At 41.0% G+C, this 25,335-nt stretch overlaps 1 pseudogene; it reads right to left on the bottom strand.

Moving 5' to 3' along the window:
- LOC135570065 (zinc finger protein 850-like) overlaps window positions 1-25,335 on the bottom strand; it is a 102,194-nt pseudogene that overhangs the window by 31,535 nt on the left and 45,324 nt on the right.

Here is a 25,335-nt window from a genome sequence, read left to right as displayed (position 1 = left end):
AGGGAGCAGCTGTTTCAGTACAGCACTACAGGGAGAGAGGGGGGGAGCAGCTGTTTCAGTACAGCACTACAGGGAGAGAGAGGGGGAGCAGCTGAGAGAGAGAGGGAGAGCAGCTGAGAGAGAGAGGGAAAACTCCACTGGACTAGTTTCAGTGTATGGAATCACTTAGGAGTTTCTGGATGTTGGGTAAACTTCTCCTTTAAAAAGCATAATTGAGAAATAATTAATTGAAGTTGGAACATTTGTGGCATTTGTAGACTAGTTGCTGTCATATCTGTCACCGTGGTAGCTGATGTGTGTATAGTGTTAGTTATCCGCATACATAGACACACTGGCTGTATTCAAAGACATGATGTCACAAATGTAAAGATATGATCAACCCACATTGATGATTTTATTCCTCTACTGTTTCTCACTACCCTGGTAGGTTGATTGATAACCTGAACCAGGTTGCAGGCACTGGTTACAGTTTGAAGCTTTCTCTTGAGTGGGCAGCCTGGTCACAGCTTTCCTCCAGTATTAGTTCATTAATTAACAGTGTCTTGAGTTTAGTTTGCCTGTTCTACAGTCTTGTAAAGATAGGGGGGTTGACTGGGACAGGCAATGTAACATCCATAATGTTTTATGGAAACGTTTTTGAAAAACAAGCACCTTATATCAGGTCATCTTGAAACTTTCCCTCCAAAGCTAACTTTCATCAAGGTTTTATAGTCTATTGGTTTCTCTCTTTTCATTGGCAGAATCCTTTTCAGTGTTATGATATTCATAACATCCATATACACTACTCTATCTTCCTGTCAACTAACAGAACTCTGCTGGTTGTCCTGGTAACAGATACCAGTCTATCTTCCTGTCAACTAACAGAACTCTGCTGGTTGTCCTGGTAACAGATACCAGTCTATCTTCCTGTCAACTAACAGAACTCTGCTGGTTGTCCTGGTAACAGATACCGGTGGGCAGATCTATTGTATTTGTTCAAACTAAACTACAGCACTTACTTTGGTGAGTCAAATCTGATCCTTTCTTCTCTTCTCCTCCTCCCACAGTTCCACTCAGCCCCGTTGTTTTCCTGCAGTCCACCAGCAGCACAGACAACCTCTTTATACCCAGCAGTAAGGCGCTACCGGGAGAGGAACGATACAGGGACTCCGGGAGGGAGGAAGGGCTAGCGTTGTCCTGGTAACCATAAAGAGGGGACACAGACACATATCATTATGGATGCTGATGCCACTGTTGTCATAAAGTGCTTTACAGAAACCCAGCCCAGACCCAGAGAGAGCAGGCTATATGGCCAGACCAAGCTGTATGCTAGACCAGACCAAGCTGTATGCTAGACCAGACCAAGCTGTATGCTAGACCAGACCAAGCTGTATGCTAGACCAGACCAAGCTGTATGCTAGACCAGACCAAGCTGTATGCTAGACCAGACCAAGCTGTATGCTAGACCAGACCAAGCTGTACCATCTGGTGTTCTGATCTGGAGAGACTCTTCTCTGTCTCCTCAGCATCAGGATGTTGTTGAGGCTCCCCAGAGGATCCACCATAGTCATGTCTCTCTCCTGTGTGAATGAGAACATCAAACAGATTGTAAACGTATGATCTTCTATTACAATCAGAGTCTTACAAGAGGAATGAATATGTCTAAAAAGGGCCTAAAATGGCCACTTTCATCATGATTTTATAAAATATTGATTGTGATGTAAATGTAAATTTTCCGTCCCTTTGATATTTTAAGTAGAGATTTTGTTTCAATAGTGAATTTTAAAAGCCTGTTATACTAGATGAGGGGAACTTTAATATAGACCACATGGAGAATTCAACACATTTAATTGAAAAGTCCCTAAAATATATGTACCAAAGGCAGATTGACCCGTAAACATTTCCTACAGTACTGAACAACATATTCAAGTGTAGAACTTCAGTAGAATGTCACTTTAAAACCACACATTAGTTCAACAACGGCATAGTTTGTGTCCCTGTTAAAGACAGTACTCACTGGTGTTAATCTGATATTCTGTCTCCTCTTTCACTCCAAAAACGTCTTCCTCCTTCACCTTTATTGAGATAGCATCCTCTTCCTCTCTAAACAGTTCATTCTCTTCTGTCACTATAACAGCCTCCTCTTCCTCCTTTTTCATTCTGAAAGATTCTTTCTCTATAACAGCATCTTCTTCCTTCACTATAACAGTCTCCTCTTCCTCCTTTTTCATTCTAAAAGGTTCTTTCTCTTCTTTCACTGTAACATCAACCTCTTCGTCTTTCACGACAATGTTCAGCGCCAGAGCTTCTTTCTCCGTACAGCAGACATCCTCTTCTTTAGCAGGGGATGAGTAGTTTAGTGAGCTCATGGTCAGGGATTTATTATTAGCGACTTGCCTAGTGCTAGGCTCAGTATCAATATATAACAAGTTTGCAAATTAGGTTACAGTTAACCAGTTAATACGTCAACAGAACTGTGTTTAAAACACTGAGATTAGATCATGTACATTAAGATGATCTAAAGCGTCAATCTTTCAGTTTTATGTTGGCTAGCAAGCTAAAGAGGTGGTTGAAAGAGTATCCGTGTTGTTGTTCCTGAAGAAGCGTCCGTCCAGTCCATTATACGTCACGGAAGAATCATCACCTGAAAGACTCACATCGCCATCTGCTGACTGGAGTCGGTAACGCAGTTTGGAAACAGTTACTACACTTTTTGTATTGGAAAGAACGTCATAATAATTTAACAATGAGCTGATATATTCTCTCTTACGTCTTACAACTAATACTTTCCTGTAGACAGACGTAGAAGCTTAATATGAATATGTAGATGATGCATAAATACTTTGAATAGGTAGTGTGTTTATACACATTTACTCTGTTAATTTTTTATCTAGATGTGACCATACTATTCCCTTAAAGCTACGCTACAAAGCTACAACAGGTGTAGACATTACCGTAAAATTCTTACTGACAAGCCCTTAAAACTTGTTATGGAAGCGGTTCCTCATAGGGAATCGAAATTTCTGAAATTTCAAGTGCACCACGCATAGTTTATGATAAAAATCAAAATGTCATAAAAATTGACATCCAATATACCAAATTAAAGCTACACTCGTTGTGAATCTATTCACCGAGTCAGATTTGTAAAATGCTTTTCGGGGAAAGCATGAGACGCTATTATCTGTACCATGCAGCCTCACATAAATGCAGCATTACAAAAACGACAGATTTTTCGTTAGCGCTCGCAAACGAAAAGGCTGAAATAAAATATAAAACATTCCTTACCTTTGACGAGCTTCATTCTTGGCACTCCTAGATGTCCCATAAACATCATTTAGGGTCTTTTTTTCGATTAAATCGGTCCATATATAGCCTAGATATCGAGCTAGGAATACCTTGGGAATGGAGTAAAAAATTAGCATTTTATAACGTAACGTCATTTTTTAAAATGCCAAAAGTCGACGATAAACTTTCACAAAACACTTCGAAATACTTTTGTAATGCTACTTTAGGTATTAGTACACGTTAGTAAGCGATAAAATACCTCAGGAGACCGTGTGGAATCGTTAGCTGGTCCGTGAAGAAAAACATGTTTGAAAATGGTCGCTCGAAAATCTGGGCAGTGGCAGTAGGAAAGTAGTTCTCTTGTTTGGGTTAGACCAAGAATCAATTGCGAAACTAATGACGTAACTGTAGACAGCATGGGGAAGCTGTAGCCAATGAGAACGCGGCTCTATTTAATTCTGTTCTCTGTAAACAATTGCCTGTAGGCGCGGAAGAATATATTTTTACACTTTCAGTGAACAGATTTTCATGACCTATTCGACCGAAACGCACGTTCTGTAAATGGCACAGGCGTTATTTAAACACTTTTGGAAAGGTCTGACTGTTTCCTTTCCACACAAACTAACCAAATGAACGTACCATATTCCTGGCATGAATAGCAGGGCGCTGAAATGTTGCGCGATTTTTTTTTTTAAAGACTGCGAAAATTCGCTTGCTCCATAACAAGTTTTAACCAACAATGTAGTTAAGAAAAATAAGAGATGAGAAAAAAAATTACACAATAAAAAAACTATACCGTGGCTACAGAGTCAATGTGGAGGCTATATACAGGGGGTACCAGTACAGAGTCAATGTGGAGGCTATATACAGGGGGTACCAGTACAGAGTCAATGTGGAGGCTATATACAGGGGGTACCAGTACAGAGTCAATGTGGAGGCTATACAGGGGGTACCAGTACAGAGTCAATGTGGAGGCTATATACAGGGGGTAGGAGTCAATGTGGAGGCTGTATAGGGGGTACAGTACAGGGTCAATGTGGAGGCTATATACAGGAGGTACCAGTACAGGGTCAATGTGGAGGCTAGGAGGTACCAGTACAGAGTCAATGTGGAGGCTATATATAGGAGGTACCAGTACAGGGTCAATGTGAAGGCTTGCTTGTGTTTCTTGGCCCAAGCAAGTCTCTTCTTCTTTTTGGTGTCCTTGAGTAGTGGTTTCTTTGCAGCAATTCGACCATGAAGGCCTGATTCACACAGTCTCCTCTGAACAGTTGATATTGAGATGTGTCTGTTCATTCAACTCTGTGAAGCATTTATTGGGCAGCAATTTCTGAGGCTGGTAACTCTAATGAACTTATCCTCTGCAGCAGAAGTAACTCTGGGTCTCAATAAAATGCTAATTAATTACTTAAAAATCATTCAATGTGATTTTCTGGATTTTTGTTTTAGATTCCGTCTCTCATGGTTGAAGCCTGCTATAGACCACCCTCTGCCCCCAGCTGTGCTCTGGACACCATATGTGAACTGATTGCCCCCCATCTATCTTCAGAGCTCGTGCTGCTAGGCGACCTAAACTGGAACATGCTTAACACCCCAGCCATCCTACAATCTAAGCTTGATGCCCTCAATCTCACAATTATCAATGAACCTACCAGGTACCTCCCCAAAGCCTGAAACACGGGCACCCTCATAGATATCATCCTAACCAACTTGCCCTCTAAATACACCTCTGCTGTTATCAACCAAGATCTCAGCGATCACTGCCTCATTGCCTGCATCCGTAATGGGTCAGCGGTCAAACAACTTCCACTCATCACTGTCAAACGCTCCCTGAAACACTTCATATCCTGGAAGGATATTGATCTCATCCCGTCAGTAGAGGATGCCTGGGTATTTTTTTTTAAATGCCTTCCTAACCATCTTAAATAAGCATGCCCCATTCAAGAAATTTAGAACCAGGAACAGATATAGCCCTTGGTTCTCCCCAGACCTGACTGCCCTTAACCAACACAAAAACATCCTATGGCGTTCTGCATTAGCATCGAACAGTCCCCGTGATATGCAGCTGTTCAGGGAAGCTAGAAACCATTATACACAGGCAGTTAGAAAAGCCAAGGTTAGCTTTTTCAAGCAGAAATTTGCTTCCTGCAACACTAACTCAAAAAAGTTCTGGAACACTGTAAAGTCCATGGAGAATAAGAACACCTCCTCCCTGCTGCCACTGCACTGAAGATAGGAAACACTGTCACCACTGATAAATCCACCATAATTGAGAATTTCAATAAGCATTTTTCTATGGCTGGCCATGCTTTCCACCTGGCTACTCCTACCCCGGTCAACAGCACTGCACCCCCCACAGCAACTCGCCCAAGCCTTCCCCATTTCTCTTTCTCCCAAATCCAGTCAGCTGATGTTCTGACAGAGCGGCAAAATCTGGACCCCTACAAATCAACCCGGGCTAGACAATCTGGACCCTTTCTTTCTAAAATTATCTGCCGAAATTGTTGCCACCCCTATTACTAGCCTGTTCAACCTCTCTTTCGTGTCGTCTGAGATTCCCAAAGATTGGAAAGCAGCTGCGGTCATCCCCCTCTTCAAAGGGGGACACTCTTGACCCAAACTGCTACAGACCTATATCTATCCTACCTTGCCTTTCTAAGGTCTTCGAAAGCAAAGTCAACCAACAGATTACCGACCATTTCGAATCTCACCATACCTTCTCTGCTATGCAATCTGGTTTCAGAGCTGGTCATGGGTGCACCTCAGCCACACTCAAGATCCTAAACGATATATTAACTAGTTGCTCCTACCCTCTACTTTTTTGAACATTTTGTTAAAAATCGCGCAACATTTCAGCGCCCTGCTACTCATGCCAGGAATATAGTACGTTCATATGGTTAGAATGTGTGTATAGGAAACCCTCGGACGTTTTTAAAACTGGTTAAATCACGACTGTGGCTATTACATAACGTGCGTTACATCGGAAAGCGCAGGAAAACCTGATCACAGAAAATGGAAATAAATATCATTGCGCCACTTCCAGCAATTGTTAACAGTGAGCCGAATTAGATAAGACCGAGCATTCAACTCCCACAGCATCCCCATGCAGTCGAGTATCTTGTGAATTTAATCCTCTTTGATTCTTGGTTGAACCGAAAGAGGGGCACGACGTACCTCCGGTCTCCGCCCAGATCATTCCGGAAGAGCTCTCTCCTGAAATTTTTTCCAAGACGACAGGTAATGATATGTACATCGCCTACGGATGATTTTTATCGCTTATTAACGTTTACTAATACCTAAAGTAGCATTACAAACGTATTTCGAAGTGTTTTGTGAAAGTTTATCGTCTACTTTTTGAATTTAAAAAAATTACGTTACGTTGTGAAATCGCTGTTTTTTTCGTTTATCACACAGTCTACATATAACGATATCTTGGCTTTATATGGCCCGATTTAATCGAAATAAAGACCCAATAGTGTTTATGGGACATCTAGGAGTGCCAACAAAGAAGATGGTGAAAGGTAATGACTGTTTTCTATTTTATTGTGCGGTTTGTGTAACGCCGAAATGCTAATTATTTTGTTTACGTCCCCTGCTGTGCTTTTCTGTTGTAGTGTATTGGTGCATGCTATCAGATAATAGCTTCTCATGCTGTCGCCGAAAAGCATTTTAAAAATCTGACTTGTTGCCTGGATTCACAACGAGTGTAGCTTTAATTTGATACCCTGCATGTGTATTTTAATGAACTTTTGAGTTTGAACTAATACTATTAGCATTTAGCGTAGCGCATTTGCATTTCCAGAGCTCTAGTTGGGACGCAAGCGTCCCAGGTAGAGGTAAGAGGTTATTAACCACCATCGATAAGAAATATTACTGTGCAGCCGTATTCATTGATCTGGCCAAGGCTTTCAACTCTGTCAATCACCACATCCTCATCGGCAGACTCAACAGCCTTGGTTTCTCAAATGATTGCCTCGCCTGGTTCACCAACTACTTCTCTGATAGAGTTCAGTTTGTCAAATCAGAGGGTCTGCTGTCCGGACCTCTGGCAGTCTCTATGGGGGTGCCACAGGGTTCAATTGTTGGACTGACTCTCTTCTCTGTATACATCAATGATGTCGCTCTTGCTGCTGGTGAGTCTCTGATCCACCTCTACGCAAACAACACCATTCTGTATACTTCTGGCCCTTCTTTGGACACTGTGTTAACAACCCTCCAGGCAAGCTTCAATGCCATACAACTCTCCTTCCGTGGCCTCCAATTGCTCTTAAATACAAGTAAAACTAAATGCATGCTCTTCAACCGATCGCTGCCTGCACCTGCCCGCCTGTCCAACATCACTACTCTGGACGGCTCTGACTTAGAATACATGGACAACTACAAATACCTAGGTGTCTGGTTAGACTGTAAACTCTCCTTCCAGACCCACATCAAACATCTCCAATCCAGAGTTAAATCTAGAATTGGCTTCCTATTTCGCAACAAAGCATCCTTCACTCATGCTGCCAAACATACCCTTGTAAAACTGACCATCCTACCAATCCTCGACTTCGTCGATGTCATTTACAAAATAGCCTCCAATACCCTACTCAACAAATTGGATGCAGTCTATCACAGTGCAATCCGTTTTGTCACCAAAGCCCCATATACTACCCACCATTGCGACCTGTACGCTCTCATTGGCTGGCCCTCGCTTCATACTCATCGCCAAACCCACTGGCTCCATGTCATCTACAAGACCCTGCTAGGTAAATCCCCCCTTATCTCAGCTCGCTGGTCACCATAGCATCACCCACCTGTAGCACGCCCTCCAGCAGGTATATCTCTCTGGTCACCCCCAAAACCAATTCTTTCTTTGGCTGCCTCTCCTTCCAGTTCTCTGCTACCAATGACTGGAACGAACTACAAAAATCTCTGAAACTGGAAACACTTATCTCCCTCACTAGCTTTAACCTGTTGCTTCTACCCTCTACTTTTTGAACATTCTGTTAAAAATCGCGCAACATTTCAGCGCCCTGCTACTCATGCCAGGAATATAGTATATGCATTTGCTTAGTCTGTGTGGATAGAAAACACTCAGACGTTTATAAAACTGGTTAAATCACTGCTGTGGCTTTACCAGAACGGCATTTACATCGAAAAGCACAGGAAAAACTGATCACTGAAAATGGGAAAATATATCCATGCGCTACTTGAACCCATTGATAAAGGTGAACCACAATTAATTGACTGAGGTTGCAGTACCTACAGCTTCCACACGGTGTCTAGAGTCTTGTCATTTCCCTTCGAGTTTTTCTTGGTCAAACACATGCAGGGCACCGTATCTCCTCGGGTCTAGGACCGGATATTTTCGTTGAGTTTCTAGCCGGACATTTTTCCAGACGGACAGCTAATGATCTTTACATCGCCTCCTGATGAATTTTATTGCATTACAAACTTATTTCGAAGTGTTTTGTGAAAGTTTATCGTCGACTTTTTGAATTTTTAAAAATGACGTTACGTTTTGAAACGATGTTTTTTTCGTTTATCACACAGTCTACATATAACGATATCTAGGCTTTATATGGACCGATTTAATCGAAATAAAGACCCAAATAGTGTTTATGGGACATCTAGGAGTGCCAACAAAGAAGATGGTGAAAGGTAATGAATGTTTTCTATTTTATTGTGCGGTTTGTGTAACGCCGAAATGCTAATTATTTTGTTTACGTCCCCTGCGGGTCTTTTGGGGTGTTACATGCTATCAGATAATAGCTTCTCATGCTTTCGCCGAAAAGCATTTTAAAAATCTGACTTGTTGCCTGGATTCACAACGAGTGTAGCTTTAATTCGATACCCTGCATGTGTATTTTAATGAACGTTTGAGTTTTAACTAATACTATTAGCATTTAGCGTAGCGCATTTGCATTTCCAGAGCTCTAGTTGGGACGCAAGCGTCCCGAGTAGAAGCAAGAGGTTTTAAGCACCAACTGTCAGAGCAGCTCACAGATTACTGCACCTGTACATAGCCCACCTATAATTTAAACCCAAACAACTACCTCTTTCCCTACTGTATTTAATTTATTTTGCTCCTTTGCACCCCATTATTTTTATTTCTACTTTGCACATTCTTCCACTGCAAATCTACCATTCCAGTGTTTTACTTGCTATATTGTATTTACTTTGCCACCATGGCCCTTTTTTTTGCCTTTACCTCCCTTATCTCACCTCATTTGCTCACATCGTATATAGACTTGTTTATACTGTATTATTGACTGTATGTTTGTTTTACTCCATGTGTAACTCTGTCGTTGTATGTGTCGAACTGCTTTGCTTTATCTTGGCCAGGTCGCAATTGTAAATGAGAACTTGTTCTCAACTTGCCTACCTGGATAAATAAAGGTGAAATAAAATTAAAAATTAAAAAAGTGTATCCATGATAAAAAATTACAGACCTCTACATGCTTTGTAAGTAGGAAACACTGCCGATTTTGCAGGTTATCAAATACTTGTTTTCCCCACTGTATAGCCATATTATAAAGTATGTAAAGGCTTGTTCGTTCACATGTTATGAATTCACTATGACATGATATTTGTATACGTTTTTTTAGACTTTTGTTATGTAATAGATCATATGGGCTGAAAAGTGTTTTATTAGAAAAGTATGAAAATCAAATTAAATATTATTATTCACGTGCCGAATACAACCGGTGTAGACCTTAGTGAAATGCTTACTTACAAGCCCTTAACCAACAATGCAGTTAAGAAAAATACTTGTAAAGTACAAAATAAGTCCCTCTGACACCGCCTGGTATAGAAGTCCTGAGTGGCAGGAAGCTTGGTCCTAGTGATGTACTGGGCCGTACGCACTGCCCTCTGTAGTGCCTTGCGGTCAGAGGCCGAGCAGTTGCCAAACCAGGCAGTGATGCAATCAGTCAGGATGCTCTCGATGGTGCAGCTGTAGAACGTTTTGAGGATCTGAGGACCCATGACAAATCTTTTCAGTATCCTGAGGGGGAATAGGTTTTGTCGTGCCCTCTTCACGACTTCACGACTGTCTTTGTGTGCTTGGACCATGAGAGTTTGTTGGTGATGCGGACACCAAGGAACTTGAAACTCTCAACCTGCTCCACTACAGCTCTGTCAATGAGAATGGGGCGTGCTTGGTCCTCCTTTTCCTGTAGTCCACAATCATCTCCTTTATCTTGATCACATTGAGGGAATGGTTGCTGTCCTGGCACCACACGACCAGGTCTCCTCCCTGTAGGCTTTGTTGTTGTTGTCAGTGATCAGGCCTGATGACACTGTTCAATGATGGCGTTGGAGTCGTGTCTGGCCATGCAGTCATAATTGAACAGGGAGTACAGGAGAGGGCTGAGCATGCACCCCTGAGGGGCTCCCCGTGATGAGGATCAGCGTGGCAGATGTGTTGTTACTTACTCTTATCACCTGGGGGTGGCTCATCAAGAAGTCCAGGATCCAGTTGCAGAGGGAGATGTTTAGTCCCAGGTTCCTAAGCTTAAAGATGAGCTTTGAGGGCACTATGGTGTTGAAAGCGAAGCTGTAGTCAATGAATAGCATTCTCACTTTTTTTTATCTAGGCAAGTCAGTTAAAGAACAAATTCTTATTTACAATGACAGCCTATGAAAGTGGGTTAACTGCCATGTTCACGGGTAGAAAGACAGATTTTTACCTTGTTAGCTCAGAGATTCGATCTAGCAACTTTACGGTTACTGGCACAATTTTCTAACCACCTGCCGCCTCTACAGTCATGGCCAAAAGTTTTGAGAATGACACAAATATTAATTTCCACAAAGTTTGCTGCTTCAGTGTCTTTAGATATTTTTGTCAGATGTTACTGTGGAATAGTGAAATATAATTACAAGCATTTCACAAGTGTCAAAGGCTTTTATTGACAATTACATGAAGTTGATGCAAAGAGTCCATTTTTGCAGTGTTGACCCTTCTTTTTCAAGACCTCTGCAATCCACCCTGGCATGCTGTCAAGTAACTTCTGGACCACATCCTGACTGATGGCAAACCATTCTTGCATAATCAATGCTTGGAGTTTGTCAGAATTTGTGGGTTTTTGTTTGTCCACCCGCCTCTTGAGGATTGAACACCAATATGCTCAATGGGATTAAGGTCTGAGGAGTTTCCTGACCATGGACCCAAAATATTGATGTTTTGTTCGCCGAGCCACTTAGATATCACTTTTGCCTTATGGCAAGGTGCTCCATCATGCTGGAAAAGCCATTGTTCATCACCAAACTGTTCCTGGATGGTTGGGAGAAGTTGCTCTCGGAGGATGTGTTGGTACCATTCTTTATTCATGGCTGTGTTCTGAGGAAAAATTGTGCGTGAGCCCACTCCCTTGGCTGAGAAGCAACCCCACACTTGAATGGTCTCAGGATGCTTTACTGTTGGCATGACACAGGGTTGATGGTAGCGCTCACCTTGTCTTCTCCAGACAAGCTTTTTTCCGGATGCCCCAAACAATCGTAAATGGTATTCATGAGAGAAAATGACTTTACCCCAGTCCTCAGCAGTCCAATCCCCGTACCTTTTGCAAAACATCAGTCTGTCCCTGATGTTTTTCCTGGAGAGAAGGGGCTTCTTTGCTGCCCTTCTTGACAACAGGCCATCCTCCAAAAGTCTTCGCCTCACTGTGCGTGCAGATGCACTCACACCTGCCTGCTGCCATTCCTGAGCAAGCTCTGTACTGATGGTGCCCCGATCCCGCAGCTGAATCAACTTTAGGAGACGGTCCTGGCGCTTGCTGGACTTTCTTGGGCGCCCTGAAGCCTTCTTCACAACAATTGAACCGCTCTCCTTGAAGTTCTTGATGATCCGATAAATGGTTGATTTAGGTGCAATCTTACTGGCCGCAATATCCTTGCCTGTGAAGCCCTTTTTGTGCAAAGCAATGATGACGGCACGTGTTTCCTTGCAGGTAACCATCGTTGACAGAGGAAGAAGTTTGGGGGGGATTCAGTTCATTTGAATGGCAAAGAGGGACTTTGCAATTCATTGCAATTCATCTGATTACTCTTCATAAGATTCTGGAGTATCTTCAAATTGCCGTCATACAAACGGAGGTAGCAGACTTTGTGAACATTTATATTTGTATCATTCTCAAAAAGTTTGGCCACGACTGTACATAGGTATTCCTTTTGTCCAGATGTGAAAGGGCAGTGTTGAGTGCAATAGAGATTGCATCATTTGTGGATCTGTTGGGGCGGTATGCAAATTAGAGTGGGTCCAGGGTTTCTTGGATAATGGTGGGGTGTGAGCCATGACCATCCTTTCAAAGAAATTGATGGCTACAGACGTGAGTCTCTGATCTGATGAAACCAAGATTAAACTCTTTGGCCTGAATGCCAAGCGTCAGGTCTGGAGGAAACCTGGCACCATCCCTACGGTGAAGAGTGGTGATGGCAATATCATGGTGTTATTGGGAATATTTTTCAGCGGCAGGGACTGGGAGACGAGTCAGGATCGAGGGAAAGATGAACGGAGCAAAGTACAGAGAGATAATTGATTAAAACCTGCTCAAGAGCACTCAGGACCTCAGACTGGGGCAAAGGTTCACCTTCCAACAGGACAACGGCCCTAAGCACACAGCGAAGACAACATAGAAGTGGCTTTGGGACAAGTCTCTGAATGTCCTTGAATTGCCCAGCCAGAGCCCGGATTTGAACCCGATCGAACAACTCTGAAGAAATCCTGAAAATAGCTGCGCAGGGACGCTCTCCATCCAACCTGACAGATCTTGAGAGGATCTGCAGAGAAGAATGGGAGAAACTCCACAAATACAGGGGTGCCAAGATTGTAGTGTTATACCCAAGGCGGCTTGAGGCTATAATCACTGCTAAAAGTGCTTCAACAAAGCACTGAGTTAAGGTTCTGAATACTTATTTAAATGTGATATTTCAGTTTTAATATTTAAATGCATTTGCAAACATTTCTAAAATCCTGTTTTTGCTTCGTCATTATAGGGTGTTGTTGTGCAGATTCATGAGGAAAACCTTCCAATTGAATCAATTTTAGAATATTCCAGTAAATTCAGGAAGTAAACTGAAAATTCCAATTCTCTTCTATGGTTTTCAATGTGGAAAATGTGGAATTTGGTTTACTTTCTGAATTGACTGGAAATTAAATGGATTTGACTCCAAACCTGGTTTTACTACAAATCTGTCAACGTCATCATTTAGTCAATCGATGTTATAATGCATAAAGCTCAAAGATGTGCTTGTTCTCATTCAGAGTAAATTATTCTAATTGAATAAAACAGAATTAAACAAATAAAATGTATTATGTACCTGAATAACTTCAACAACCTGGTTGATTCTCTGGTTGATTCTCTGCTCAACAACACTGATCGCGTCAAACTTTGCTGTGTGTCCAGGCTGTCACTTCTGTCATCAGCTACTAACACCAGTGCTGCACCTTTGTCCTTGTCCCTGGATGACGGCTTCCTGCTCCCTCTTCCATAGTGAGAACACTGATGGCTCAACATGGTTTTCTGGGAGACTGGATGAAGGCTTCCTGCTCCCTCTTCCATAGTGGGAACACTGCTGGCTCAACATGGGCTTCCTGGTTATGAAAGAAAGTGTGGTGGTCAATGGTAGCCACTCCCATTGTTTGAAGCAGTTGTAGTCTTTGTTGGCATGCAACCAGACCCCAGAGTCCAAGTCAACAACAATGATAAACAGCAATCCTTGGGAGAGTTGTGGTGGATATTATAAAATAAGGATCTGCTGGAGTCCAAGTCAAACCAAGATTCTTTATTTCTGAGCTCAGAGAGAATAACAGAGTTACACAGCGCAGTGTAGACAGTCTGAATTCCTGAATTATTGAGTGATTAGCAAATATATTTATAGTTTCCTGTTCCTGGGCGGGACTTTATTCATACAAGGACACAGGTGTAAATTGGTTTGCAACACAAGATGATAGTCCCAAAAACAGGAGCTTAAAATAGGACAGTTTCACAAGGTTAGTCACATACTCAGTTTTGTGGACACACAAACAATTAACATTTTCCATTACAGAGTCTGAACATTTTCATTTAATTAAATCATCAGTGGGCCAACAATGCAAATGTCAACAATGGAACTAATGCATTACATCCAAATATCACTTGATTATCTGTAGTGCTGGAGGAATGACACACCCAGATAAACACACAAAGAGTTTAAAAAAAGGACAGTTTAAAACAAGGAATCTGATCTTCTTTATATTCAAACTGACAGACTCCAAATTCACTTCATGTTTTCTAATAAAAACAAACAAATATATGTTTGAGTATACCCTGTACCATTTAATTTCATATGGTAAAGACAGGTAAACACATTGTCAGTCAACAATATAAGACAACGGGAGCACTGTGTATGTTCTCTGATGAATTTTAAGTCAATGTGATGTGAAATATCAACATACACGCTAAGAGAAGTAATTTCTCTCTCCTGTGTGGATTCTCTAATGATGTTTAAGTGACTTATGAGTAATATGTTTTCCCACAGGCTGAGCTTTTCTAAGCCTTCTCCTCTGTGTGCAGTCTAATGTGTTCTTTCAGGCTTCCTAAATGGGCAAATGGTTTGCACCCTGGGAGGAGTAGTAAGGCTTCTGCCCAGTGTGTATTCTCTCATGCCGCTTCAGGTTTACTCTCTTGTTGAAACACTTTCCACATTGGGAGCAGTGGTAGGGCTTCTCCCCTGTGTGTATTCTCTCGTGTAGTTTCAGCTTCCCCGACTGGTTGAAACACTTTCCACATTGGGAGCAGTGGTAAGGCTTCTCTCCTGTGTGTATTCTCTCGTGTAGTTTCAGCTTCCCCGACTGGTTGAAACACTTTCCACATTGGGAGCAGTGGTAAGGCTTCTCTCCTGTGTGTATTCTCTCATGTTGTTTCAGGTTTCCTCTCTGGTTGAAACACTTTCCACATTGGGAGCAGTGGTAAGGCTTCTCTCCTGTGTGTATTATCTCGTGTAGTTTCAGCTCCCCCGACTGGTTGAAACACTTTCCACATTGGGAGCAGTGGTAAGGCTTCTCTCCTGTGTGTGTTCTCTCATGTCGTTTCAGGTTTACTCTCTTGTTGAAACACTTTCCACATTGGGAGCAGTGGTAGGGCTTCTCCCCTGTGTGTATTCTCTCGTGTTGTTTCAGCTCCACCGACTGGTTGAAACACTTTCCACATTGGGAGCAGTGGTAAGGTTTCTCCCCTGTGTGTATTATCTTGTGTCGTTTCAGGTTTCCTCTCTCGTTGAAACACTTTCCACATTGGGAGCAGTGGTAAGGCTTCTCTCCTGTGTGTATTCTCTCATGAGCTTTCAGGTGTGCTTTCTGGTGAAAACTATTTCCACACTGGGAACAGTGGTAAGGCTTCTCTCCTGTGTGTATTCTCTCATGAGCTTTCAGGTGTGCTTTCTGGTGAAAACTCTTTCCACAGTGGGAGCAGTGGTGTCGTCTTGCTAGTTTGGACGTCCCTGGCTCTGGATCCTCCGAGTCTGGCCTTTCTCCTGCCAAAGACAGTGTTATTTTTAAATAGAGACCCGAATGAAACCGCATGATAAAACAACCTTGCTACGAGGGTAAATCCTAAATCAGATCTCTCAATAACCCGAGGCCAGTTTTAACTATCTTAGTGTGATTTTAAAACAAATGTAGAGATTCCTGGTAATTACTGATATGTTTACATTACTTATTTTATTCATCCTGTTTTACAAGTCAGAACACGAAAACCTGGACAGTTCTAGGACACTGAAGACACAGACGTCGCTGGATTCCAATTGAACAGGTGGTTCTAAATATATAACATTCATAGCTGTATGATACAGAATGTGACCTACACACTTCCTTAAACATAAAATAACTAAAGAAGTAATTTTGTGTGGAAGTCCAAAACTTGTTTTTACGTCGAAGATACAAAGCACATCAGTAACATCTCCCGTTGTTGAAAGGGTTCGACACATTGCTGTTTAAATGGACCAATTTCTTATTTAGACATTCAGATTTTCAACATTTTGATTATCGCTGATGTCATATTTTGGGTAAATGTTCCTAAAACTGATAGTAACAACAAAAAACTAAAATATAAACGCAACATGTAAAATGTTGGATGTTTCATGAGCATCACTGTTAGTCAACATTTATTCTTTGCCAAGATAATCCATCCACCTGACAGTGTGGCATATCAAGAAGTTGATTGAACAGCTTGGTTATTACACAGGTGCACCTTGTACTGGGGATAATAAAAGGCAACTAGAAAATGTGCAGTTTATTCACACAATAATACCACAGGTCTCTGAGGGAGCGGGCAATTGGCGAATAGCTCTGTTTGTTCTTCACGTTTGGCTGAGAAATCGCCCGGAAATTGCGGTCACAACTCCAAAAAAGATTCCAAATTAGCTCCATAATATCGACAAAAACATGGCAAACGTTGTTTAGAATCAATCCTCAAGGTGTTTTTCTAATATCTATTTGAAAATATATCAGTCGGGACAATTCCTTTTTCTCTAGGACCGATTGGAGTAATGGCTACCTCTGCACTTTACGCGAGAATCTCTCTCGTAGCCACCATGTGACCACTTACGCAATGTGCCCCCATACGGCTATTCTTCAACAGAAATGCGTAAAACTACGTCACAATGCTGTAGACACCTTGGGGAATACGTAGAAAGCTTAAGCTCGTTGATGGTACATTCAAAGCCATATAGGGAGTCATTGGAACACAGCGCTTTCAAAACCTGGGGCACTTCCGGATTGGATTTTTCTCAGGCTTTCGCCTGCAACATCAGTTCTGTTATACTCACAGACAATATCTTTACAGTTTTGGAAACGTTAGAGTGTTTTCTATCCAAAGCTGTCAATTATATGCATATTTTAGTATCTTTTCTTGACAAAATATCCCGTTTAAAACGGGGACGTTTTTTCCCCAAAAATTAAAATACTGCTCCCTAACACCAAGAGGTTTTAAGGTAATCAGAAATATTTAGGACTAACTTATTCCTTGACACCCATTCTGAAACTAACTGCAGCTCTATGTTAAGTGTTGCAGTCATTTCAGTCGATGTAGTAGCTGACATGTACAGTGTTGAGTCAACGCATACATAGACTCACTGGCTTTACTCAAATGTCATTGGTATGTTGTTGGTAAAGATTGAAAAAAGTAGGTGCCAAACAGCTGCCCTGGGGAATTCCTGATTCAAACTTGATTTTGTTGTACAGGCTTCCATTAAAGAACACTCTCTGTGTTCTGTTAGACAGGTAGCTCTGGGGCAGCAGGTAGCCTAGTGGTTAGAGCGGTAGGCCAGTAACCGAAAGATTGCTGGATCGAATCCCAGAGTTGACAAGGTAAAAAACTCTGTCGTTCTGCCCCTGAACAAGGCAGTCGTAGGCAGTCATTGAAAAAAATAATTTGCTCTTAACTAACTTGCCTAGTTAAATAAAGGTTACATTTTAAAAGAAAAACTCTTTATCCACAATATAGCAGGGGGTGTAAAGCCATACGTTTTTGTCAGCAACAGACTATGATCGATAATGTCAAATGCTGCACTGATGTCAAACAAAACAGCCCCAACAATATTTTTATCATCAATTTCTCTCAGCCAATCAGTCATTTGCATGTGCTGTGCTTGTTGAATGAACTTCCCTATAAGCTAAAAGTCTATATTTGTTTACTGTAAAATAGCATTGTATCTGGTCAAATATTTTTTTCCCAAAATTGTAAGGGTTGGTAACAGGCTGATTGGTCAGCTATTTAAGCCAGTAAAGGGAGCTTTACTATTCTTGGGTAGTGGAATGACTTTAGCTTCCCTCCAGGCCTGAGGGCACACACTTTCTAGTAGGCTTAAATTAAAGACAAGGCAAATAGGAATGGCAATATCGGCCGCTATTATCCTCAATTTTCCTTCCACGTTGTCAGACACCAGTGACTTGTCATTGTTGATTTTATTTGCGCAAAATTTCATTGAAGATGCTCCACAGCTTTTTACAACCATTCTTCATGTATTTTATCTTTGTTTCATTGTGTACTTTCTTCTTTTTATTCAGTTTAGTCAAATGATTTCTCAATTTGCAATATGTTTGCCAATCAGTTATACAGCCAGACCTATATGCCATCTCTTTTGCCTCCCTCTTCATCATACCATTTTTAAAATTCCTCATCAATTCACGTGGATTTAACAGTTTTTACAGTCATTTTCTTAATGGGTGCTGCTTATTAGTAACTGGGATAAGCAGTTTCAAATGTGTCAAGGGCAGTGTCTGGTTGCTCATCATTAGACACCACGGACCAACAAATATTATTTACATCAACAACATAGGAATCACTACAAAAAAATGTATGACCTCTTATATACACAATATTAGGCCCAGCCTTTGGAACTGTGGTTTTCCTAGACATGGCTACTATATTGTGATCACTACATCTGGTGGATCTGGATACTGCTTTAAAACCCATTTCTGCAGCATTAGTAAAGATATGATCAAACCATGTTGATGATTTCATTCCTCTACTGTTTGTCACTACCCTGGTAGGTTGATTGATAACCTGAACAAGGTTGCCGGCACTGGTTACAGTTTGAAGCTTTAACTTGAGTGGGCAGCCTGATCACAGCTTTTCTTCAGTACTAGTTAATTAATGACCAAAGTCTTGAGTTAGATAGGGGTGTTGACTGGGACAGGCAATGTAACATCCATAATGTTTTAAGGAAAAGTTTTTGTAAAACAAGCACCTTACTACATTGGATCATCTTGAAACTTTCTCTCCAAAGCTAACTTTCAAGGATTTATATGGTCAATTGGTTTCTCACTTTTCATTGGCAGAATCCTTTTTCAGTGTTATGATATTCATAACATCCATATACACCAGTCTATCTTCCTGTCAACTAACAGAACTCTGCTGGTTGTCCTGGTAACAGATACCAGTGGACAGATCTATTGTATTTGTTCAAACTAAATTACAGCACCTACTTTGATGTGTCAAATCTGATCCTTTCTTCTCTTCTCCTCCTCTCACAGTTCCACTCAGCCCCGTTGTTTTCCTGCAGTCCACCAGCAGCACAGACAACCTCTTCATCCCCAGCAATAAGGTGCTACCGGGAGAGGCACGATACAGGGACTCCGGGAGGGAGGAAGGGCTCGCGTTGTCCTGGTAACCATAAAGAGGGGACACAGACACGTATCATTATGGATGCTGATGTCACTGTTGTCATAAACTGCTTTACAGAAACACAGCCCAGACCCAGATAGAGCAAGCTGTATGCTAGACCAGACCAAGCTGTATGCTGGACCAGACCAAGCTGTACCATCTGGTGTTCTGATCTGGAGAGACTCTTCTCTGCCTCGTCAGCATCAGGATGTTGTTGAGGCTCCCCAGAGGATCCAGGATTGTCATGTCTCTCTCCTGTGTGAATGACAACACCAAACAGACAGTCAACCTATGATCTTCTATTGTGATCATAGGGTCTTACCAGAGCCATTAATATGTCTAAAAAGGGCCTAAATTTATGCCTTTAAAAAAAATACTGTTTGTGATGCAAATGTAAAAGGGTCGTTCCATGAAATGGGTGGCTTTTACATCCCTTTGATATTTTATGTAGAAATGATGCACCAGAATTGGATTGTAGAATCCTGTTATACAAGATGAAGTGAGCTTTAATATAGACCACATGGAGAATAAAATTACATCTAATTTAAAAAAAATATGTACCAATGGCAGTACTGAACAACATATTCAAGTGTAGAAGTGTAGAACTTCAGTAGAATTCAGTAGAAAACCACATTAGTTCAACAATTGCATCGTTTGTGCCCCTGTTTTTAAGACAGTACTCACGGATGGTAATCGGATATTCTGACTCCTCCTCCTTTTTCACTCCTAAAACATCTTCCTCTTCTTTTATTGAGATATCCTCCTCTTCCTCTTTTACTCCAAAAGGTTCTTCCTCTTCTTTCGCTACATTCTCCTCCTTCAATGTTACGGCATCTTCATCATTTTTGATTCTGAAAGGTTCTTCCTCTTCTTTTACTATATTCTCCTTCTTCAATGTTACGAGATCTTCATCCTTTTTGATTCTGAAAGCTTCTACCTCCTCATTTTCCACTCTGACAACCTCTTTCCCATCTTTCTCTTTCCCTGTAATATCATCCTCTTGTTTCAATGTGATAGCCTCCTCTTCCATTCTGAAAGCTTCTTCCTCTCCTTTCACCAGATCGTGACCTCATTCTCCGGGCGATTAGCCTTGTGCAGTATCAAGTTAACACATTAGCTAATTTAAGAAGCAAACTACGTTTAAATTAACAAGTAGATGCGTAAACAGAATTGTGTTCTAAACACTAAGATTAATATACACAAGATTAGTCTGACGAGCTTAAATGCTCCGTATCTATGTTCGCTAGCAAACCACCGCATTGGTTGAAACGGAAGCCTTTTGTCTCTGTTGAAGAAGCCTCCTGTTCCGTCCACTAGATTATACGTCACACAAGAAGCATCACCTGAAAAACTCTCATCGCCATCTGCTGACTGGAGTGAGCAACACAGATCGGAACAAAAATAAAGCAATGTCAAAAGAAGTCATTTAAAAACAACCAGATGTTATGTTCTCTTACTTCTTACAGCCAATACTTTCCTCCAGGGCTGATCTGCCCATTAGGCAGGATTAGGTGACAGATTGACGAGGGTGGCATATTTCAGAGCTAAATGGACCGAGGCTCATCACTAACAACACCTCACATAATTCTGCCCAAAAACAATCAAAAAACTTCTCACCCAGCGGCATGTGGGCTATTTAGGTGAGTGGTGGTGTTGCCACATGAAGCAGTGCCCACTTTGCAAAAGGCAACATGGACAGATATGTCTCTACCTGTGTAGAGCACATGCCCCTTTACCCTTCCAGTCTCTAAAGTGCCCTGGTATAATTTGTATTCATTTTTGTTATAGTTATTCTGAACTCTCTGCCTCAAAATTGTCGTTAAATTTGCCTATGTGATTTGTATTTCCCTTCAACTTTTTGAAGATTAAACAGCCAGGAAATGCCCCTGTCTGAGTGCAGTCTACCACTACGTGTAGCTGTTAGCGATGATGCTAATGACAACCATCTTCTGGTTGATGAAAAAGCTTTCCCACAAACCTTGTCAATTAAATGTTAACTACAAAGTAGTCTGTTCCTACCTGGCAGAATATATCATGAATATTAGCATCAATCCAGTTGTGATTTGTTCAGCAGACTCTGCAATCACGTGTGCTACAGAGACACCACTTACAAAGCAAGGCTCTTGCCTTGCTTTAGGGTAACTGAAGGATAGGACTGGATGGTCTTCAGAGATAGATGGGAGAGGTTTAGGGTAACTGAAGGATAGGACTGGATGGTCTTCAGAGATAGATGGGAGAGGTTTAGGGTAACTGAAGTATAGGACTGGATGGTCTTCAGAGATAGATGGGAGAGGTTTAGGGTAACTGAAGGATAGGATTAAAAACAAACTAAATATAACTATTGTATAATACACTGTGTCTGTAAAATGTACATAGTATGTATAAGCTGGACTTAGAAGCCAAATAGTTGTTGTGCATTAGTTTCCTCCAATCAGGGAAGGGGTGGTAGGGTTAGTGGAAAACAAAGGAAAATATATGTTTATACATACAGTGCCTCTTTAAAGTATTCAGGGTTTTAGAAATGATTACAAATGTATATATATTTTAAACAGAAATAACCGATTTACATAAGTATTGACCCTTTGCTATGATAATTGAAATTGAGCTCAGGTACATCTTGTTTCCATTGATCATCCTTGAGATGTTTCTACAACTTGATTGGAGTCCACCTGTGGTAAATTAAATTGATTGGATATGATTTGGAAAGGCACACACCTGTCTATATGAGGTCCCACAGTTTGCAGCGCAAGTCAGAACAAAAATGTAATGACTTCTTATGACATTGTTTGCCAGACTGAACATTGTAAATCATATTTTTCCAAACTGCATTACCCCCTCTAGTCAGCAGATGGCGATATTAGTTTTTCAGGTGATGCTTCTTGCGTGACGTATAATCTAGTGGACGTGACAGGAGGACTTCTTCAACAGCAACAAAAGGCTTCTGATTGAAACACGCTGTGCTTTGCGAGCAAACCTAAAACCAAAACATTGAAGCTCTTTAGACCAGTCTTGTGTAATTTACTCTTAGGTAAACAGAATTATGTTCAAAACGCTATCTATTGGTTCATTTAAACGTAATTTGCTTGTTAAATTAGCAAATGTGTTACATTGATACTGTGTAACAGTATGTGTAATTTTAATCTGTCCCCTCGCCCATACCCAGGCGCGAACCAGAGACCCTCTGCACGCATCAACATCTGTCACCAACGAAACATCGTTACCCATCGCTCCACAAAACCACTACTTCGAGGTGTCAGAGCAAGTGACGTCACCAATTGAAACGCTACTTAGCGCTAAATAATACTTTTAAAATAAATAGGATTCTGAAGTATATTAAGAACCAGAACAGTATTTGGAATGTCTTGCCCTTAGTATTATTTGACTCTGTTAGTGGTTTAGAATTTTTGCTTTGATGTCATTTTAATGTTGATAAAATCCTAGTAAAATTGGCTAAATTCCATAAGCAGGCGATTTTAGCTTGGATGTTAGCGTATAAACACAATTTCCCCCTCACAGATACTTTCTATGGAACAACTAAGATATACGATTTAAAAATAAGTCTATTTTTTTCGTAACTGGTTTGAGAATAACTGGCTACTGAACAACCTAACTACAAATATTAGCATCTTAGCTCTTATTGCAGGACTTTGACTGTGGTACATCACCTCCCCAGTCAACCTATTGTGTGTATTGAACATTCATATTGAACAGCCTTTCCTATAGAGTAGCACCACCACCCATCAGCCCATTCTCTTCTTGATGTCAAAGCTGCAGTGTATTGTTGCTATAGGAGTTTATGATTAATAATCCTATTTCAAGACACCCTAAGATGTCACCATACTATTCATTTAAAGCCCCTCTGTCAGATATAAATCATCAGAGTGGGAAACCAACTGACATGGAAAAAATGGAGCAAATGTATCACTATCAGAGGGGTGTATTATGACATCATATAGAACTACTCAGACATTCCAAATCAGGCTTCATCCACATCATGAAGGTGGATATTGATCCAACCATTTCAAAAGTAATGACCGGGCTGACGGAAACAGGATATGCCTGTACACTTTTATAAATGCTGACAGACGATTTGTTACTTCGTTTGACAATTTGTTTGTATATTGTGTCAGTAAAAATGTCTAAGTGAGAAATGGCTGTGGAAACTCCTTAATGATAACAATCACATCTTAGTTAACTTGGAGTCACATGACATGTTGTGTGGTCCTCCCACTATGACTTGAGAAACCATGTAGTTTATTAGGTTACAGATGAAATAAGTTATGAACTTCACAGGGTGGTGAAAGTGCATGTGATGAGCTTGATGCTCCTTTCCAATACATTTTGAGGTTCTTATTCTGGTGACATGATGATCAATGCTTGGTTGCCATTTGACAAATAAAATAATAATCTCATCATTCGGGTAAAAACTTTTATTCAACCAGTGGGAGGTTTGTAAATGCCACCAGGAAAGTCGAAAGAGGAACTCTTCATTGAGACAATAATAAACAGCAATCCTTGGGAGAGTTGTGGTGGATATTATAAAATAAGGATCTGCTGGAGTCCAAGTCAAACCAAGATTCTTTATTTCTGAGCTCAGAAAGAATAACAGAGTTACACAGCGCAGTGGAGACAGTCTGAATTCCTGAAGCATTGGGTGATGAGCACATATCTTTATAGTTTCCTGTTCCTGGGAGGGACTTTATTCATACAAGGACACAGGTGCAAATTGGTTTGCAACACAGGATGATAGTCCCAAGAACAGGAGATTATAACAGGACAGTTTCACAAGGTTAGTCACATACTCAGTTATGTGGACACACAAACAATTAACATTTTCCATTACAGAGTCTGAATATTTTCATTTAATTAAATCATCAGTGGGCCAACAATGCAAATGTCAACAATGGAACTAATGCATCACATCCAAATATCACTTGATTATCTGTAGTGCTGGAGGAATGACACACCCAGATAAACACAAAGAGTTTAAAAAAGGACCATTTAAACACATGGAATCTGATCTATCCTACATTTGAACACAAGGAAACTGATTTACATTATATTCAAACTGACATACTCCATATTGTCATGATGTGGCCTTTTCTGGGTATAGATTGTGACTTCCCCCTCTCCTACACCCAGGTTCTGTTATCTCAGGTCGTAAATACCTGGCGGAGACTCTCTCCCCCTTTTCATACAGAGAGAGACCACAGAGTGAACAAAGGAATTCACATGGCCAAACTCCTAAATCCCCAAAATGGCCAAATTAAACTATATGTCCACCTTTGAGAGTGTGGGAAGGGTCTGTGGACACTTAACCTGTTGCTTCTACTCGGGACGCTTGCGTCCCAACTAGAGCTCTGGAAATGCAAATGCGCTACGCTAAATGCTAATAGTATTAGTTAAAACTCAAAAGTTCATTAAAATACACATGCAGGGTATCGAATTAAAGCTACACTCGTTGTGAATCCAGGCAACCAGTCAGATTTTTAAAATGCTTTTCGGCGAAAGCATGAGAAGCTATTATCTGATAGCATGCAACACCCCAAAAGACCCACAGGGGACGTAAACAAAATAATTAGCATTTCGGCGTTACACAAACCGCACAATAAAATAGAAAACATTCATTACCTTTCACCATCTTCTTTGTTGGCACTCCTAGATGTCCCATAAACACTATTTGGGTCTTTATTTAGATTAAATCGGTCCATATAAAGCCTAGATATCGTTATATGTAGACTGTGTGATAAACGAAAAAACATCGTTTCAAAACGTAACGTCATTTTTTAAAATTCAAAAAGTCGACGATAAACTTTCACAAAACACTTCGAAATACGTTTGTAATGCAACTTTAGGTATTAGTAAACGTTAATAAGCGATAAAATTCATCAGGAGGCGATGTAAAGATCATTAGCTGTCCGTCTGGAAAAATGTCCGGCTAGAA

Source organism: Oncorhynchus nerka, unplaced genomic scaffold, assembly GCF_034236695.1.
Source record: "Oncorhynchus nerka isolate Pitt River unplaced genomic scaffold, Oner_Uvic_2.0 unplaced_scaffold_1135, whole genome shotgun sequence".
Lineage (NCBI taxonomy): Eukaryota > Metazoa > Chordata > Actinopteri > Salmoniformes > Salmonidae > Oncorhynchus > Oncorhynchus nerka.
The sequence above is the reverse complement of the archived record's forward strand: the minus strand, read 5'-3'. Positions and strand labels throughout refer to the sequence as shown.